The sequence below is a fragment of the Podarcis liolepis genome (genome assembly GCF_965112155.1).
Source record: "Podarcis liolepis genome assembly, chromosome: 3".
In the NCBI taxonomy this organism is placed as follows: Eukaryota; Metazoa; Chordata; class Lepidosauria; order Squamata; family Lacertidae; genus Podarcis; species Podarcis liolepis.
In genome coordinates this window covers 53,314,370-53,333,374 of record NC_139557.1, presented here as the reverse complement: position 1 = coordinate 53,333,374, position 19,005 = coordinate 53,314,370, and the positions used below count along the sequence as shown (strand labels likewise).

The following is a 19,005-nucleotide window of genomic DNA, read 5'->3' as shown; positions in this document are numbered from 1 at the left end:
CCATGGAAGGCGGTTGGTGGAAGGCGGCGGCAGCGAATGGAGCTGCTTTCCTCCCTCAGCAGGCGCAATTTGGCGCGCGGGGAGGGGTGAAGGGGGCGGGGAAAGTGAGAAGGCAACGTCCCCGTGAGCTTTGCGACAGAGTTCATATAGAGATATATATATGAAAACACATACCCTTCTATACTGTATATAAAACGTAAAGTATGAAAAGAGCGGCCCCAGAGACTGGAACCGTAACACACACAAGGCAAGGTGTGTGTCTGTGACGTCAGTCGCCTCCCCAAAGTCAGCGACATACTTTGCTGGCAGGGCGACAGGGAAACAAAGGTTCTGCCAAGGTACAGGACAAAGGGGCAAGCATTTTTCCCAGAGTTCAATTGCTTACATATGGGAACACAGGTCCAAGAAGAAAAAGAGGAAAATATGTTTGTACTGGGCATTGATTACTTACTGAGCCACATAGCACAAATGGAGATAGGTCTCTTGAGGAACAAACTTTAAAAGTAAAACCCAGAGGGGGAACAGCAGGGTTTATATTCCCCCCTTCAAGCATATACTTTAGTGTACCACAAACACCTTATAACAGATTTACAGTACTGTATAAGCTTTTGTGAACTACTCCCTTTTGTCACACACACACACAGTCACAATCACTTTCTCCTTTTCTGATAAGCTTGTGACACAGGAGGAATTTGGTCTGTTTTTCATAGGAAACAGATGCAATCTGCTGTTGCCAGTTTAATGTTCTTGCAGATCACAGCGCAACTCCCGGCCAGTCACACTTCCAGATTTTGCAGTGCTTCAGTGTGCAAAAAATACAGATTTTTTTTCTCCTGAAAAATGCATTGAGAAGCATTGAAAATGTATTTTATGTAAAAAGGGCGTATGAAATTCATACAAATGCAAATGCAGGCTTAAAAACAAAAATTAACACAAAATGAGAGAAAACATATCTGTGTTTGAGTGCTAGGAGAACCGAAACAGAACTGAATCAGGCTTATGTAGCACAAATGGTACAAGTAATGCACAATAAAGAAGAAGCGGTAGGCATGGGGGGAATCCCAACATTTGCAGAAGTACCAAAAAATTGGTTGGTGCGGGGAAATGCCCAGTATAGACTGGTTGTGTTTAGTAGGTAACGAATGCTGGTTGACTGTTGAGGCCAGGGCTAGAAACCTGAATAAGAGCACTCCACACTACAACATTTTGTTGCAGCCCCCACTTGTGCCAAAATAAATCTGTTAAGGTCTTATATTACCAGAAAACTTTGTCAGATTTTTAAAGAGATATTGAGGCATCAGGCATAAGCCTGCATTTTATTAATGTTTGATCAGGACTTGTATATTAAAAAGAGGGCTTAGATTTTCAAATGTTTAATGCCAGGCAGAGAAAACCTTGGCCATTCTCCTAAGACAAGGGCCCCTTTGATTGATAGCAGAAAACAATTCTCAAAGTCGTAAAAGCTGAATGACACTGACCCTACATGTTACAGAAGATAACAAAGGCAGAGATAAATATAATTAGGAATGGGCAAATAGTAAAATGATACCATGGGCCTCTTTTAAACCTTGAGCTGTATTTTCTAAGGCCAGAGGCAAATGGGAGAAAAAACATCTAGCTGGGAAGTCTTTTTAAAGCATCTAGCTGGGAAGTCTTTTTAAAGCTGTTTCTTCCTTAAACAGATAATGGGAAAAGCAGCTTGCTGAAGGGGGGGGATGTAAACTGAAGAGCCTTCTTCTGAAACTGTTTTAAACTGAGTTCTTTTTTTCTTTCTCTCTCTACTTTAAAAAGGCCTTATTCCTTTTAAAAGGTTACCTATGATAATGTATGAAATATATTAGCTTAAATATATTGGCTTAAATGTAATTATGCAAAGGATTTAACAAATGCTAGAAGAGTTGTATTTATCCTGGAATTAAGTCAGCCAGCAGTTTAGCCCCCCTGCCAGACAGGAAGACGCCATCAAATGCTGTCCTGATATATTAGCTGTCAGACATTTGTTTAGAAACCTTCAAATGAAGGATATCTTTCAATGTTGATGTGAAACTCAAGATCCTTGACATATGTTTAAGATAAAAATTTAAGATTAACCATTTGTTTTAGAAGGCAATAGGGCAGGGAGGGCAAGAGGTGAGCTGGTAATTAAGATTCCTTGTTGAGACACATGTAAGATATATTACTACTTATTTGTCATTTATAGATGTAACAATATATAGCTGTTTGTGTTCCATATAAGGACAGGAGGATGTGGGTGTATCTTTTAGGATTGGATATAGCAATCAGCCAATAGGAAATCCAACCAGGCTGATTGGACAGAGGCAGCCCAAGGAGGAGCAAAGGGGGCTGGATTAAGGGAATATAAGGGCTGGCCATAATGGCAGGAGGCCAGGCCAGAGCTTGGTAACCATATACCACTGTGCCTCTCATTTATTTGTCTGACAAATAAATAATTATTTTAAATTCTCTGTTGCTGCGTTGAATATTTCATTCCAGCTAAGCGTTAACCACAAGCAGGGTGCTACAATATTACATAACTAAAACAGTCCCACAAGGACAATGTAGGCAATATATCACCATGTACAAACACAGCCAAAAGCACAATACAAAGTCAGGTGTTTACTGATATATCAATATCCTGGTTTTTGCTATTTTTGTCTTGCCGTATTAATGCCAATTATTTAGAAATGTAGGTTCAAGAAGGATCATTTACAGAATACCATAAAAATATACCACACCCATTAAAAGCAATAAAAGGGCTGTTGTTCGTTTTGTAAGCAGAGTTACTGGGGAGAAATCACCTTTAAAAATAGGGTTTGGTTAAGATATGCATGTGCATAGGGGTGTCATGTTAAATGTGTAACACTAGGTATCCTGGTGGCTAACACCTCCTATTTAGTTACACAAGTCTGGTCTGGGAGAAACTGAGTTCTTTTAAAATACTGTACTGAGAGAGACTTTTGTAAAATTACACTTCTGATTGACTTATTGGGCAGAAAATATTGGTCACTTGTTGGATTAGGAAACTAGTCTGATGAGGGGGAGAATTCTATGCTGCTCTGATATGATTGACTGAAGGATATGTTGGCTGAAATATAAAGAGGCCAAGGCCCATAGAGGAAGCTGTCCGTCCCCCTGCACAGCAAAAAAAATTGTTAAAAACAAATAATTTAACCAACAGGAAAGCCTTTGTTTTCCGTTCTTCAAGGTCCTCATGCTTTTCTGTCTCTCTCTGGCCAACCAAACCCCAAGCCATAAAAAATAAGCGGGGGCATGCTAAGCCAATCAGAACTATGCATTCTAAATTTATCAGTTTGGTCTTTCTAGTCTGCATTTTCCCTCCTTCGCTAGCTTGCAGCAGCCTGTGTAAGTTTTCTTTGTAGAGGAGGACCTAGCAGCACATCTTTTCTTTTTTGCTAAGGTGGGTTATAAGGGGGAAAAGGACTCTAAAGAAACTATTTTTCCCATGGTGAGGAGAGAAGTGAGCATTCTGGAGACTGAAATGCGTGGGAAATCCTTTGTGGCTAGGATGGGTAGTAATCCTAAACACTCTGGGTTGTATTATACTAAGTCCTACCCATTGAAAGTAATAAACCTAAGTTAGTCATGTCTATTAACTTCAATGGGCTTACTCTTCAGTATGTCTAGCATTGAATACTACCCACTTATGTCAAAATACATGTATATGTGTGTGAATAATGATAATGAGATGGAGGGTGAAGAAGAGAGAAGTTAGTCTCCCCAATTTCAACATACATCTCTTGTGTTTCAAGTTTTTTAAGGCAAGCGAGTAAACCCTATCTTCCATGACAGTGAGACAATGGGTATCTTATTAACTCCCTGCTTTTTAAATCACTGTCACTGTGGACAAATGGAAGGGAAAGAACAGAGTTCCAATTACAATAGTTTGTCTATATTCATGTTTCCAACTGAGAGACACTTGATTTCCACATCTGTTACAGTCCTACAACCCATATGGCTACTCTCAAATGGGAACAGAATGTGAAGGCGAAGTCGCTTTTTAATCTCCTCTGAACTCTATGGAGGAAATTAAGGCTATACCCACATACCTGGGAGTAAGTCCCAATTAACTTACTGGAACTTGCTTCATCTTTTTATTCCTTTTCAGAAAGCATTTTTTTAAAAACTATCCATATAACCCAAATAACAAAATAAAACTTCATGAAACAAACACATAAAAATTAAACCAAACCATACCAAGGTGGGCATGGAATGTTCACAATAAAAAATATTAAATCTGGTTATCCATATATTTGCAGTGTGATACAGACAGGTAAACAGAGAGTACCATCAGAAGAAATAAGAGAACAAGAGGTGTGGCGCACATGACTTGCAAGATATACAGAAACATAAACCTGTGATTGAAACCATCAGAGGCACAAGGAATACCAAGAATAAAATGTTTTATATTACATAAAGAAAATGAAAAAATCAACCAGTTTTTCCTGGTCATTGACCGTATTAAAGATATTTGATTTTGAATCAACCAGTTAGGTATTGCTTGTCCCAAATTTAATGGGACTTACTTCTGAGTAGACATAGGGTTGCACTGTTTACAGAGCAAGACAAATCAGTTCCAAGTTCTCCATGATTGTTATCGTGAGATTTTGGCCACTGGCTGGCACACTTTTAAAAGTGATTAGTCAAAGTAGGGCTTGAGACCCAAAGCCTTTCCTGTTGCCAGCCTCCACAACTTCAGCTTACTCAGGTAGACTGCCTCTGAAACTTTGAGTTCCCTATAGCAATCTTTCCTCCATCCATGTTCAGAGGAAGTCTATGTCTGAATTTGCTGAAAGAGACAACAGACTAGCATTATTGACTTCAAACCCAAGTGCATGCAAATGGTGTTCAATTAATTGTGTATGTCACAATTTTTATATTTGGGGTGGGGGTGGTGAGGTGCTGGTACTCACTATGAAGTTGTTATAGTAAGTGCCACAGTAAGTGTGTGTGAGAGAGAATATATGAATAGAGAAGAGAATGAATGGAGGGAGGACAGAGAGAAAAATATGCTTCCCTGCCTAGTTTTGGTACTGGACACACCTGCCAGATGGAGCCAATGCCAAATGTGGGCAAGAAAGCCCATTCCCTTTCTCTTTCTCTCCCCTCCTTTCATTCACTTTTGTATTCATGTATTTATTTTACACACACATGCTTCTGGGAGAATGTGACCCTCAACCCTAAGAAGGTTGCCCACTACTGGCATAATGTATTGCAATAGGACTAAGAAAAGTATATAAAGCAATTCTGAGCGTTTAGAGAAGAGAGAGTAAAAAGCAAATTATATGAGTAATTGCATAGCCGCAACTTCTTATTTGCAGAAATAACAAGGCTGCAGAGACACAGAGTGGGGGACATTCCTCCTAAATTCATCATTTCTCCTCTAGCTCCTTTCCAGTTACAGAGCCTGCATACGGGGTGAACTCAAGGCAGATTACAGATAAAAACAAGGACTGGTAAAAACATGGGGGGGACAACATAATTAAAATACAATTAAAACTAAAGTGCATGGAGGTGGTGGGTTTGTAGGGAACAATCAACAGGCAAAGGTAAGTGTGTCTCAACCTTCTACATTAGCAATATAAAATGCATTTCAGGTTGAAAATACCTTGGCTTCCCCGCTTCCCTCCCCTCCCAATATTTATTTGGTATGGGGCACAAAGGAGAATGAGGGGGGATACAGGGTCATAGGCAGTGGAACAAATACATTTGGAGTAGAGAGTGCTAGCTGATTAAGGGTGGACAAAGTGCCTTGCAAGCAGGGGTGGCCAAATTAAAATATTGGGGGGGGGGGGCAGGGACACCATTTGAATGGTAATGCCCATCAATTTTGGTGGGGAGCAGCCGCCTCAAATATTTTATTGTAGAGGGGCCAAGGGAACCGGGAATTGGCTTCTATGTTCGCAAAGGATATTGGAGTTGCTTATTTTTCTATGGAAGATTCTTGACCTTTCAGAGCAGGCTTTCTGGAGGATGCAGGAAGCTGTGGTAGAAAGCAGGAAGTAAAAAGCCCTCTCTCTATACATGTGATTTATTGTGTGTGACTCTTAGCATCTAATACTTTTTTGAGCACTATAATCTATTTGTCTTCTTTCTCTTCCATGCACAAACAATTAATTCCAACAAATACTTCATTTCAAGTTGATCTGTGTACAATAAGAATAAAAACAAGAACTGTAACTAGAGCTTTAAACCATGTGACAATAAAAACAAAGGAGGGTTTTTATTAAAACCATTGCAGTCTCAGGTGAGGTGAACCAATAAATTAGCAATTTTCTCTGAAAAACTAGGAGAGACTTAGAGCTCTGTTAATAATTTTTTTCATTTCTCAATCCTATTGGCTTTCTGAACAAAATATGTCTTTCTTATCAAACTGCTAAACCATTTTTGCCCAAATTATTTGAGAAAAACATCACCATCCTCAAGACAGAATGGTTTTCACACAGCAGAAGCCCCTTTACACATTTTATTATTTCATATTTTCTACTTCAAATGGAGTAAATAAAAACTAAATTACAGATTTGACTTTTTGTCTCTTACTCCCTTTAATATTTTAAACAGTCTTGACATATGAAAGTCAATGGTCATGAAAGGCAATGTACACCCTAGCTTTTAAAAAAAAATGAACATGGATTGCTGCAGGAGCTACACATCGTTCTGATTCAAAGAGCACTTCCATTATTTTGTAAAGATTTCTTGACATATTTGACTGCTTGGCATCTAATTTTCACTGCATTAGAACAAGTCATTCACCATCTCAATTTTTCTCAGTTTTTTCCTGAGTGTAAAAACAAAAAGCAATCAGTATTTACAATTTTTTACACTAATTATTCGAGTAATTAATATTTTCCAGCAGTCCTGAGACATGGAAATGTATCAAATTAGCTTGTTTTCATTTATGACTCCTGGTTCAGATTCTCTAAAAGCTGAAATATAAAATGATTTCTGAGCAGGTAGATACTGGTAATACAAGCAGATTTATTCGTTGTGCAACCTCATCACCATATGTTGCCCACTTAAATATAGTACATCTCATATTTCTGCACACAATACAGTAGTAACACCCAAAATGAAATGTAAGTATTACATTGTGTTAATTCTCTTTTAAGAGAATGTTTTCCAGCTTAACACGCTTTTCGATGAACAAATCTCATTTATCTTAGCATATGCCATGTTATGACCACATTTTGAAAGGTGGCGGGGAGAGGAAGAATAATTGTTTGCCCCCTAGAAATCAAGCAGATTCTACTCATTCTAGTTTGTTTATACAAACTATTTTCACCCCACTCTTCAGTCAGAAAATAACAGATTACAAAGGAATAAAAATAGCACAGCCCCTGCCCACAGACTCACAATCTGAAAAGACATGACACAAAAGGGATGTGGGGTGGGTGGGAAGGAAAACAAGCAAACCAAATTCTAATTCAGGCACCAAATTCCTAGTGTTAAAAGGTTCTTACAATGATGAGCTTGGATGGAAACAGGCTGCTCACAGTTTGTTTGTTTTGAAATGCCCTGCGAAGAATTTACAGTGACCCAGCCTTTGAGGAAGTGACTGTAACGCAGTTAGAACATTAAGAAGGATCCATCTTAGCCCAGTATCCTGTTCTCACAGTGGCCATCAAGATGCCTATGTAGTGATTTTTTTTTTTTTTTTTTTACTATTATGTAAAGTGGTACTTCCCTTTGTCTGTGCAAAAGTCTTCAACTTTCAGTTTTAATGCATGGACTTCTAGTATTTGAAAGAGGGAGAAAAACTTTCCTTCACACTGGGTATCAGGGTGGGGCCTTCTGGACTCTTAACTAGAATCTGACAGCTTCATATCACTCCTACCCCAGCAGATGGGCTCATGGGACTTAGCTGATACTGTATTACACCCCCAGTGGATAATTGCCTCTGTGAGTTAATTATAGCAGCAGACCGTTAGTGGTCACTTCCAGTTGCTTCTTTGCAAGTGTGCCTTGCCTTTGGTTCCTTTTAAATTTGACATCAAATCCATGTACCACTGGGATTGGTTCTGCTCAGAAGCTCAAGTGGAGCCAAACCCTGCCAAAAGGGCAGTTTGAACTTGGTGCTGATCAGCACTGACTTTAAATGCCACTGGGATCACCCGTACTCCCCAATGCTGCAAATTCTAGCAGGGTTTTCAGCCAGAGCCTATCAGTGATGACTGGAAGTCCTTGGAGTTTGACCTCAAAGGAAGGACTCTTTTCCTTTGAAGTATGCCATCTTCAACAGCAGAAAGTCAGTCGCTGGGGGCAAACAGCAAAGGAGGGATATTGCCTTTATTCTACATTTGTGGGTCTTGTATAGGGTGAGTCTTTTAAAAGAGGCCCCATGTAACATGTGTACTCTGTATCCACGGGGCCTCTTTTAAAGGACTCACCCTGTATAAGCACTGCTGGAAAGAGGGTGAACCTTTAAGCTAATGCAACTGAGCTATTATTGCATTCTGCTGGTTCAGTCCCTTGGGCCTGGAACAAAAGTGAGCATCGCAAAAGGCTTCAAATCAAGGTTCAAAATAAAGTCAGTCTAGGTCTCAAATCCAAGAAGCCAAGTTGCAAGGGGAAGCTAGATGGAAAGGGAGGAGGTGGTTGGCCACATTTACCCTTCCAGACTAAGACATGAGCGCTGTGCAAATGTTTTGTATGGCACTGCAAATGTGCTTGGAGATAGGTGTCAGGCGCACCATGTACAGGTCGGCTGTGGCCTGCCAGATGTTTCTTGCTGCTCAGTTTGGGGTTACAGAAGACCTTGAGAGGTTCATATGTGAGTGTAATTAAGATAGTATTGTGGGGGGGGGGGAGAGAGAGAGAGAGAGAGGGAGAGAGACTGACTGACTTCTGGCAATAACTTAAAGCAAACCTTAGTTACAACAAAATTGAGAATTAGATATAGATATAGATATTAGATATAATGTCTGAAAGGAATTACAACACAGATCAGACAATAAAAGTTTATTCACTAAACTGGCTAAAAGCTAAATTTCTTATTTGCTTTTTCACTGTTAAAGCTGCCTTAAGGCGCTTCCAGCAGAAGATTCAATATCTTCAATATCAGGTCATTCAGATTCAATATCAGGTCATTCAGATATTGCAAATGAGTCACTGGCAACAAGCTTTAATTTACAGGGTTAAATTAAATTAAATTTGGATTAAATAGGAGGAAACACAGGCTGGTATTTTTCATGTCAGAAATATCATTTAGATACTGTGGGGGAAAAATGCATGCATGAGGACCAACCATCCCACAACAAACACTCCTCTGAAAGCACCCTTATATTCCGACTATGAAGATACACAGCTGTTCCTACTGAAGTTAGTGTCAGCGGTAAACATATTTTTAAACACTGTGGTCCAGCATTTGCTGCCCACATGATAGACCACACAAAAGTGCCGACATCTGACGTAAGGTACACAGTCTAAGGTATTCCAGGTAATCCATGGGCAATAAATGCAAGAGTAAAAGGAAAGACAGATAAGATTAAAAAGTCCAGCCTAATGTGAAAGTTTGGCATATTGTGCAAGTTTATTAAGAACAAATAATTTATAAATAAGGGCATATCCCTTAAAAGAGATACGCTGTCAACTATAAAATGTTAATAATATTCACTGGGTGTTTTTCTTTTCTTTCCAATATTTGGTCCTAAGTTTAAACAAAAAGGGAAGGAAGAGAAAATTGAAGGCTACATGGTAGCCAAGCAATATGGAAGTCAAATATTTATGCTTTTTCCTCATCATAGCATTTAATTCATGCCTCTCTGCTGGAGCAAACATTTTGCTGCTGCTTAGTGCCTGGGCTCCTGCTGCTAAGTAGTTTGAGGCAGAGGAAATGTATTTGCTTAAAAGTAAATAAGGATCTGGATGCTTATCTCTGTAAGAAAAATAACATTTAGCAAGAGAGACCAGAGCTTGCTTTGGGACGTTAAATCTCAGTTTAGGATCCTTAGAACAAGGATTGTTAACCTATGGCTTTCCAGATATTGTTAGACTCTCATTATCCTTCTCCATTCGTCAGTCTAGCTGAAGGTTGAGTCCTACGACATCTGCAAAGCCCCAGGCTCTCTACTGTTGCCTAGAGTAGAAGTGAGTTTATCCTGAAATGGAAATGCTTTGCAGACAAGTCACAGTGAGTCAATTCTATTACTTCCTTTGGGCCAGACTGTAAAAGGTCTCATAGTACCTGGAAAAGCTTCACTAGATGTCACAGTGAGAAAAACCAGTTCCAGTTGCCACATGTATGAAGCCAATGACATATTGGGACACCCCCAAGGTTATCATGGTGACCATGAAGACCTGAGCCACCCCCCCAAAAATGGCCTCAGCATAGCTGTTCAAGACCCCCCCCCCAACAGTCAGGGAGTCCTCAACACTGGCACTGAGACCATATCTGTCAGGTCAGGCAGGGAGGCTGCTGGGCAGTAAACCAGCAAAATGTGTTATAATGCCTAAAACTAGGTTGAGATACTCTATTTTGCCAATCAAGTGGACAGAAAGCATGGGAGGAGATCCTATAAATTACAGTAACTCCGTTTCCCCAGTCCTCAAGTCTGTGCCTAGGCTGCCTTGAGTACCTGGGTGGGCCCAGCAGGGTGAGATGAACTCCACCATGCTTGCTCACTTAGGCCTCAGTGATACAAACCAGATCAGTCTCCTCATGTATGATCAAATCATGGATAAGGGAAGTCTTCATCAAAGCTGACCTGGCATTCAGTAGCAGTAGCTGCAGACCTGAGGGCTGGCTGCTAGAACAAGCACCCCCAAACTCGGCCCTCCAGCTGTTTTAGGACTGCAATTCTCATCATCCCTGACCACTGGTCCTGTTAGCTAGGGATGATGGGAGTTGTAGTCCCAAAACAGCTGGAGGGCCGAGTTTGGGGATGCCTATGCTAGAAGAACCAAAATTCCTCAGGCTGGAAAGGGGGCTGGCGCACGGCATAGCCACTTACTGTCTGTGCCATGAACCTGCTACATGGCTTGCCCCCTTTCCCACACCCTATCTCCCAGTACCCAGGAACCACTGTAACTGCCTCCCTGCTTTGTTCCCTCCCCAGCTGAGTACATCAACTGACTGCAGAATTCCATCAGATTGTATTATCTATGCATGTAAGATCATCTCTACCTGACAATCAAAAGACATCATATGTACCTGCCAAAAGTGTTTAGTATGATATATTTTAAAAATCTTTTTTTTTGTCCTGCTAGTAGTATTTCATACAGATTAGTGTATGATTAACAGAACTGTTAGCTGAGCAATGAGATTGCAAAATCTTAGTGATGCATGAAGCAGAAATACATCTGAGCTTTCAGTTTCCAAGCTGAGTCTGCAAAACTGATAGGCAGAAAACATTTCCACCACAGTTGCTATGAAGTTCTTAAGATACAAGCCTAAAATACTAGAAGCTTAATTAATTTTAGTCATTACTCTAGCCAGAGCTGAAAAACAGAGGTAAATGAAGTAGGGACCTCCACATGACATTAATTGCCCTTTTGTCTCATTTGGCTCCTGTGATATACTAGTCATACATCATTACAGTCAAAATTGCTTCTATTAATATTACGTCATGTGCTCTTTATTTTAATGCATTCAATTACCTGGCATAATGTGCTTTTGCTAAACAAAGTCAGAAATGTATTGTGTGCATCTACCACCTAGCCATACCCAGTGAGCTGCTGCAGAGGTAAGTGAAAGACCTGGGGTTTGTGTGCAGATGTGACTCACCTTCGTGCAATTGTCACAGTGTGTCGTGTCAATTTTTAGCCCTTCAGGAAGACTATATGCTGAAATACATTGGACATACCTGATATATAAAAACAGCCAGTTAGACATTACCTCTTTTGTTTTCTAACATACTGTTGTGAATTGGTGTGTATGCCTGAGTCCCTTCTAATTCCTGTATCCAGCAAGGGTTAAAATCTAATGAAGGATTAAAGTGTTGGAATAACAAGGCCAGCTTCTTGGTAACGGCCCTAAGTTTGGGTCTTTAGTATGGATCTTTAATAAGTTGCTCTGGGCCAGAGAGAAAATGGGTGGGTCCCCTCCCTCACCTGGCTGGTAGTAAGAAAGACAAAAGCCAGAATTGTTTGTGTGTGTGTGTGTGTGTGTGTGTGTGTGTGTGTGTGTGTGTGTGAGAGAGAGAGAGAGAGAGAGAGAGAGAGAGAGAGAGAGAGAGTGAGTGCAGACAGAAGCCAGAGAGTGAGAGCCATGCCTGATTTCTGCTTGAATCCAAGACTTTGGCTATGGGAGAAGCAAGACCTTCTGGTGTGTTAATGCCGTGAACCTCTCCATTGTAGGCTCAGGTTGTATATATATGTGTGTAAATCAACCATATATCATAAAGACACCACAGCCTCCACTGCCCCTCATACCAAGGAAAGTGAACCCGAGTTATGCACCCCAAACCCCAAGAATTTTGCACTACTCATAGAGTCTGGGGTGCTGTGCAACAATTCTACTGCATTACTGTAGCTGCCTTAGAAGACCACATATTGGCTCTCTGAATTTCTAGTGTATTATAACTCTCCAAGTGTATACTAAAACAAAGTTTCTTATACAGTATATGATTCCTTTTTTAAAAATGGCACTTCATGCAGTGCATCCAGTGATGTTCTCTAGGCCATAATCAACTTATTGTGCCATAATCAACTTATGAACCTAATAACTTGCTTTATACCAAGTTAAGTTATTTGGTCCATCTACCTCAGTATTTCCTGCACTGACTGACAGCAGTCTTTAAGGTACTTTAAGACTTTTTGTTGCTATTGCTGCAACAGACTAACGTGTCAGTCTCTCTGAAAGCCTGCATTGGCTTCCATCAGTAAATAAACAATATTCAAAATAAAGGGGGGGACCCAAATCTGTTCAAATAAGTTTGTAGTTTGGAACTACTTTCTTGAGTCTAGGTTGCAATTTTTTCCCAGGACACGTCCTCTTTTTCAGGAGTAAAATTTGAGGCAATTTGCATTTATTTGCTTTGAATGGCCATCACAGTGTCCTCTTTTTTGATCTTCAAAATATGGCAACCCTAAAAAATCTTGACAACATTCTGAATTTCTATAGTCAATGTTATCCTTCCCTGCTATACCCATTCCTCAGTTCCATACCAAGTCCAGCCAGGCTTCCATTCAAATGAAGTACTGTAATAATACATTTTCAGCAGCCTTCACTTTTGTCTCAGTATTTATGGAAGAGATGAGATGCTGAAGAATGATGCAATGTGGGTCTTTTCATCCCATCAGCTAATGCATACATCAGCTCCAAGGTCTGGGCAGGCTGAGTACTTAGGAGAAAGTTTCAGTGTTGGTCATTCATCTGCTTATCTGCTCAGGCAGATAACTGAAGACAAACCATTCAGAAGCTTTAGTTTAGTCCATTAGGTGTTGAAGTATATTTTTGAAACTTATAAGCAATGTGCATGATCTAGCCAAACTAACTTCAGTGCTTTTAGATCTGATTGATTTTACAGAGAAAATAAGCAGATACTAAACATTTTTCCCTTCAAACCAAGAGGAGTTAATTAAAAGTGTGTAATTTTGACCTAGTTACTATGTCCAGTACTGTATAATTGAAATTGGCTGTTTCCTATGTAAGTAATATTTGAGATTCACTACCTTCAGGTAAGCATTCTATATACTCACTTTTAAACAAACTTAACAAGAGATGTACTGCATAATTACTTCTTAGACATTAACCTCAGCCTTTTCAAGCTTGTGAAATCCACAGCAGTCTTGCTGTGTGTGTGAGTCCGTGTGTGTGCTAACCTCTTCCCTACTTTCCTTTTTACCACATCTCCAAATTGCTCTGTTTAGTTTCTGCTAGCTTCAGTAATTTATACTACATATGCTTACTGCTCATTGCATAATATAGCCTGTGATCTGTTTATTTTTAGGCACAAGCCCTGTCAAGTTACCAACAAACAAACTTGCCTGTGAAATGAACGCTTGCAATAATTTGTACTTTCCATATTTTTAAAAAAGTTTGTTTTAAGGTTTAGCTGAGTGCACTATGGATTTGTTTAAAAGTCTCCAGTACCTACTTTGACACAGTCGCTGCAGGCAAACAAAAACAGAAGTTACAACATAGTTCAATATTATGTATTATGTAGCACAGAAAACTTCAGCCTAAAAGGGTGAACCTAGGACAGAGACCAACTTTGACCAATGAGTTGACTTTATAACAATGTTAACCCTTTTTTTTTTAAAAAAAAAACCTCCTTCAAAAGACTCACAAAAGCAGTTATGCTGAAAATTCTCTGCTGAAGTTAAATTTATGTGCATCATAAACAGTTCACTTTATTACTTTATTGACTTTGGGCTAACCCTTCTTGAACATGTGTGGCTTTTAAAAAAGCAGTAAAACTGCCATCTGCTGAGAGATCTATAATTGTTGCAGAATTCAATTTGCTTTCTTACTGTTCTCTGGTAAAATCAGCAAACACTATCCTTAGATGACAGGAAACAATCTGGTATTTGCTTTTGCTTTTTTGTTGTTGAAAAAAACAAGTTACAGTACTCAGAGCAAGACAATAGATGTTATCTCTGTTAGAGGCAATCAGTCAAGAAGCACATGAGAGGCAGGTTACCTGAGCAATTGAAGTTTAGTTTCAGAATCATGGCATTTCAGAACGTAGCTTGTCATTGTTGGTGGTTCCAATTTATTTCTCCAGCATAAACCACCCCGGTTAAATTATGGCCTGCATTCATTTCTGAAAATAATTTTGTGCTATGAGAATATGTGCAGCGCCGGATTAGGGTGGTGTGGGCGGTTCCCTCCCACAGGGCGCTAAGACGAGGGGGCACATAGTAGTAATAATAGTAATAATAATAATAATAATACCTATATTTATACAGGTACCTACTCAAAGTTAGGGGATACCAAATTTTGTCATTGTTCAGGGTGCCACATTACCTAAGTCCGTCCCTGATATGTGGTGGTCGTTTAATGGAAGGCTGTATAAGCATCTGGGTTTGATTTTTATGTATCAGATGCTGCAGAGCTGATCAAAAGTAAATCAAGGTTCTTTACTTTCTTGGCTTCCATCCTGTGAAAAATGATCAATTGCAGCATTGCCAGTAGTGCACATATGGGGGGGGGGGGGAATGCATGCTAAAGTTACTTACGAATACCTCAAGGGAGAATAGCTAAGACACAGTATTCCATGTAGAAGAAGAACCAAAAATGGGCACTGCCAAAATGGGTCACCCTGCAATCACAGTCTCTTGAACACAAATGCACACACAACCAAACACACACACTACAGCACCCCTGCAGGCCACACTCTCTCTAAGCACGCACCTTTCCAGCCAACAACACTGCAGTGGGAATTATATTTGTGCTCTCTGTGCTACAGAGACCAATCCTCTCAGCCCACAGCTGTGACAGGGAACAAGGTGGGGGCTGGCAGTCCACTAGTAATGGCTTGGTGAGCCTGATGTGGCCCACAGGTTCAGCACACTTGCTCCAGTTATTCCACACACAAAAACATACTTGGTGCAAGTAAATTAATGGCTCTGAAACTCAAATAATTATGTTTGATAATGGTTATATAGTAGTTTACAACAAAATGTGGATTTCTTTCCCAGCCAGCTTAAAATGCAATTTAAAACACTTTATCAGACTGTTTGCTGCGTAACAGGCCCCCCCCCGGTGGGGGGCAAATCTAATACAGTGGTACCTCGGTTTACATACGCTTCAGGTTACAGACTCCGCTAATCCAGAAATATTACCTTGGATTAAGAACTTTGCTTCAGGATGAGAACAGAAATCATGCAGTGGCGGCACAGCAGCAGCAGCAGGCCCCATTAGCTAAAGTGGTGCTTCAGGTTAAGAACAGACCTCCAGAGGTACCACTGTAGTTTAAACTTGAGACAGAAACTACCATTTTCTAGACAGGGTCAATCTATCATCAAAATCAACCATCCATTATTTTCCAGAGGCACCTTCTCTTGAAGAAGAAGAAGAAGAAGAAACTTGAAGAAGAAGAAGAAGAAGTTTCTCTGATTTTGTTGCCTTAAAAACCCCCACAACTAGTAGTGTTCAGAAATGTTAAACAACTGGACGATGTAGTTAAAGAGGCTGTATTTGCATGTAGCAATAATAAAGCAATAAATTTAGCCTAATAAACCATGTCATTGACACCGTCCATGCTCAATATAAAGTACTTTAAGAAAGATAATTTCTATTTGTCACTGAACTTCTGTTACTTGCATAAATATATTTATTTTGACCTAGACAGGTTAAACACAATGCCTACATTTTTTAAAAAAATGGCAACCCCTAATTAACATACTATTATTATCAATGCTTTTTGTGGGGGGAAATGGTGCTGACACACACCTTGAAGTTGTTACAGTAAGTGCATAAAGTAGTACCTTGGTTCTCAAATGCCTTGGTACTCAAACAACTTGGAACCCAAACACTGCAAACCTGGAAGTAAAGTGTAGTAACAATAGTTCCTGTCTGAAATGTAACAGAAGAAAGTTCCAAAGGGTAGGTGCCACTACACTAAAGAACTAATTCCTAAACCATGCGGAATTGACCTCCTGAAGAGATGGTATCTGCAAGAGGCCCTCTTTTTTATCAAAGCATTTACACAGTACACAACATGATCTATCCAAGGTTAGGACTGCTTCTTCTAAGATAAAAAAATCATGTGGCATCTTTGGGAGATCAATATGACTCTGCAATCTTATTGTTCTCTCTGGCAACTGCTATTTTCTTCACAGCCTGAATTACATTTCATAAGCTCTCTGAAAATAGGGAATGCTTTAGATCTGTGCAAAAAACATTCCCCCAAAATATGTTTACTGTTTACATGGAAAGAACTTCTTTCCCTTTCCTCCCATTATCGTTTTCAGAGAACTTGGTCCTACCTGCACTATACATTTATAAAGCAGAATTATGCCATTTTAAACAGCCACAGCTCCCCCCTCCCCCACACAGAACTACAACAAATGGATGTAGTCAATTCCTCTTCCCAGGGAACTCTGGGAATTGTAGCCCTATGAAGGTAACAGGCATCTCCTAACAACTCTTGGCACCTTTAACAAGCTATTGTTCCCAGGATTCCTATGAATGTTTAAAGGGATATGATGGCGCTTTAAAAGTATAACCTTCATAGAATCTTAATCTGTCATTTCTGTCCATAAAACGCACCAAATAATGTATGGGTAGGAGAAGTCTCATACTTTGGTGAGTTTCTTTGCAATTAACATCCAAATAAGCAAAAGAAAGAACTAAAGGGCAGTATCCAACTAAACAGTTCTGCTAGTGCAAGGATCTTTGTGCAATGGAACTTCTCCTCCTCCTCCTCCTGCCGTGTGCTTCTAGGCAGCCTATAAATTTGCTCAGGAGAGTTGGGAGAAACCCTGACACAGATTAGAACTCACACAGAGCTGCTTAGCTGGATATCACCCTAAATGTTTTAGAGCAATGAGCTGAGCATTAACAAGACATTTGAGGAAGATTTCCACAGCAAGATTGGCACTTTTGCACTCTTTCAATACTGTGTATTCCCATCACCAAGTTATTTTGAGTCCTAGCTGCTCCTATTTGTATTATTCATATAAATGTCTAATCCTTTTTCAAAATCCCACTAAGCTCTTTGCATTAGTAAGCTTATCATGAATCTGGATCCAGTACTGCTCACACATCAACCAAAGACCCACAGGAATAATCTGCTTTGCCACATGAATCCTTCATACTTGTAAACTATAGGAGCAAGCAAGGCTACAGGAAACAAACGAGTCAAAACTAGATCTATTAACAGCACTACTTGGCTTGGGACAAGCATCCTTGAAACAAACAAACCATTCTGTAACATTGATGTGGCACATTAGTAGCAACACTCATTGTTGTTTCTTCAAATTTCAAATCTCAAGAGCTCAAAGCAGAAAAGTTGAACAACTTAAAAGCATGATCCTAGAAAGGTGCTTTCACAAAGGTTTTGGAAAACAGACCATCGGAAAAGCAGTCTCAAATAAGAAGTTAAATAATCCTGAAATGACCACTTGAGTTTTCCCCCACCCTACCTTGGAAGTGGGGTACTGGGCATCAGGGTCCAGATAACACAAAATGTTAATGTCCAAAGAGGACAGAGGCATCTCTTCATTTGGACAAATGCTGCCAACATCTCCTCCTCTCACAACAAGCACAAACCTTGGTTTACCGCTCATGGCTTGTTTGGAGATGAACAAACCATGAGTCTGAGTTTGCCCATCACCAGAAGTCAGTCTCTAGCATTTTCCCTTCCCCAGGCAGCTTATTTGCTCCAAGAGTGGGGAAGGGGCAAAGTATTCACACATGCTAAACCACAGTTTATTTAATGTTACGTTTCAACACGGTGTGTGAACCAGGCCTTTCACGCTCATAATACACAAAAATTAAATGGAAAGATTTGGGAAAGTACTCCTTCGTGCAACACTTAATTAACTTATAGAACTTGCTGCCACAAGATGGAGTGATGATCCCTGGGTTAGTATCAAACCAAGTTAAACGTGTGATCGGATGTAAATTGCAAGTGGTGCAATAGAAGCTTCCTTCCAATACCAGATAGTATCATCCAGTGAAGGTGGACTGAGGAAGCTCAGGCCAGGCCCAAATGCAGCCCTCTGGGTCTCTGTATCTGATCCTCAGGCCACACCCCTTCTCAGCCTCTCCCAAGGCCACACCCCCTTCTCAGTAACTTATCCTCTCCAGGCCACACCCCTCACCAGCCCTTCCTGACTGTTTCTGCCTAGCTAGAATATGTCCTTGGAACTCTGATAACTCCTCTTAGTTGTCTGGCTAGAGGCTAGAGAGAGGTGTGTGCAGAAACTAGCCTATCAAAGTTAAGATGTACCTTTGTTACGTCTCCCACTTTTGTCTCTGGCCTCGCCCCCCACTGGCAAATTGGATGGTTGCCCAGAAGGTAATGAAAAAGGTTTGCCACCATTGCAGAAGAGGGTGGATTGTTGACAACAAGGAAGCACAGAGGATGAGGGATGAAA

General features: G+C 40.2%; 1 long non-coding RNA gene across 1 annotated transcript; it reads left to right on the top strand.

Moving 5' to 3' along the window:
- The first annotated feature begins 58 nt into the window (after nt 1–58).
- On the top strand, nt 59–14,209 carry LOC310704476. Its single transcript, XR_014524802.1, has 2 exons — nt 59–338; nt 10,037–14,209. It is a non-coding gene; the product is annotated as an uncharacterized lncRNA (long non-coding RNA).
- The last annotated feature ends 4,796 nt before the right edge of the window (nt 14,210–19,005 follow it).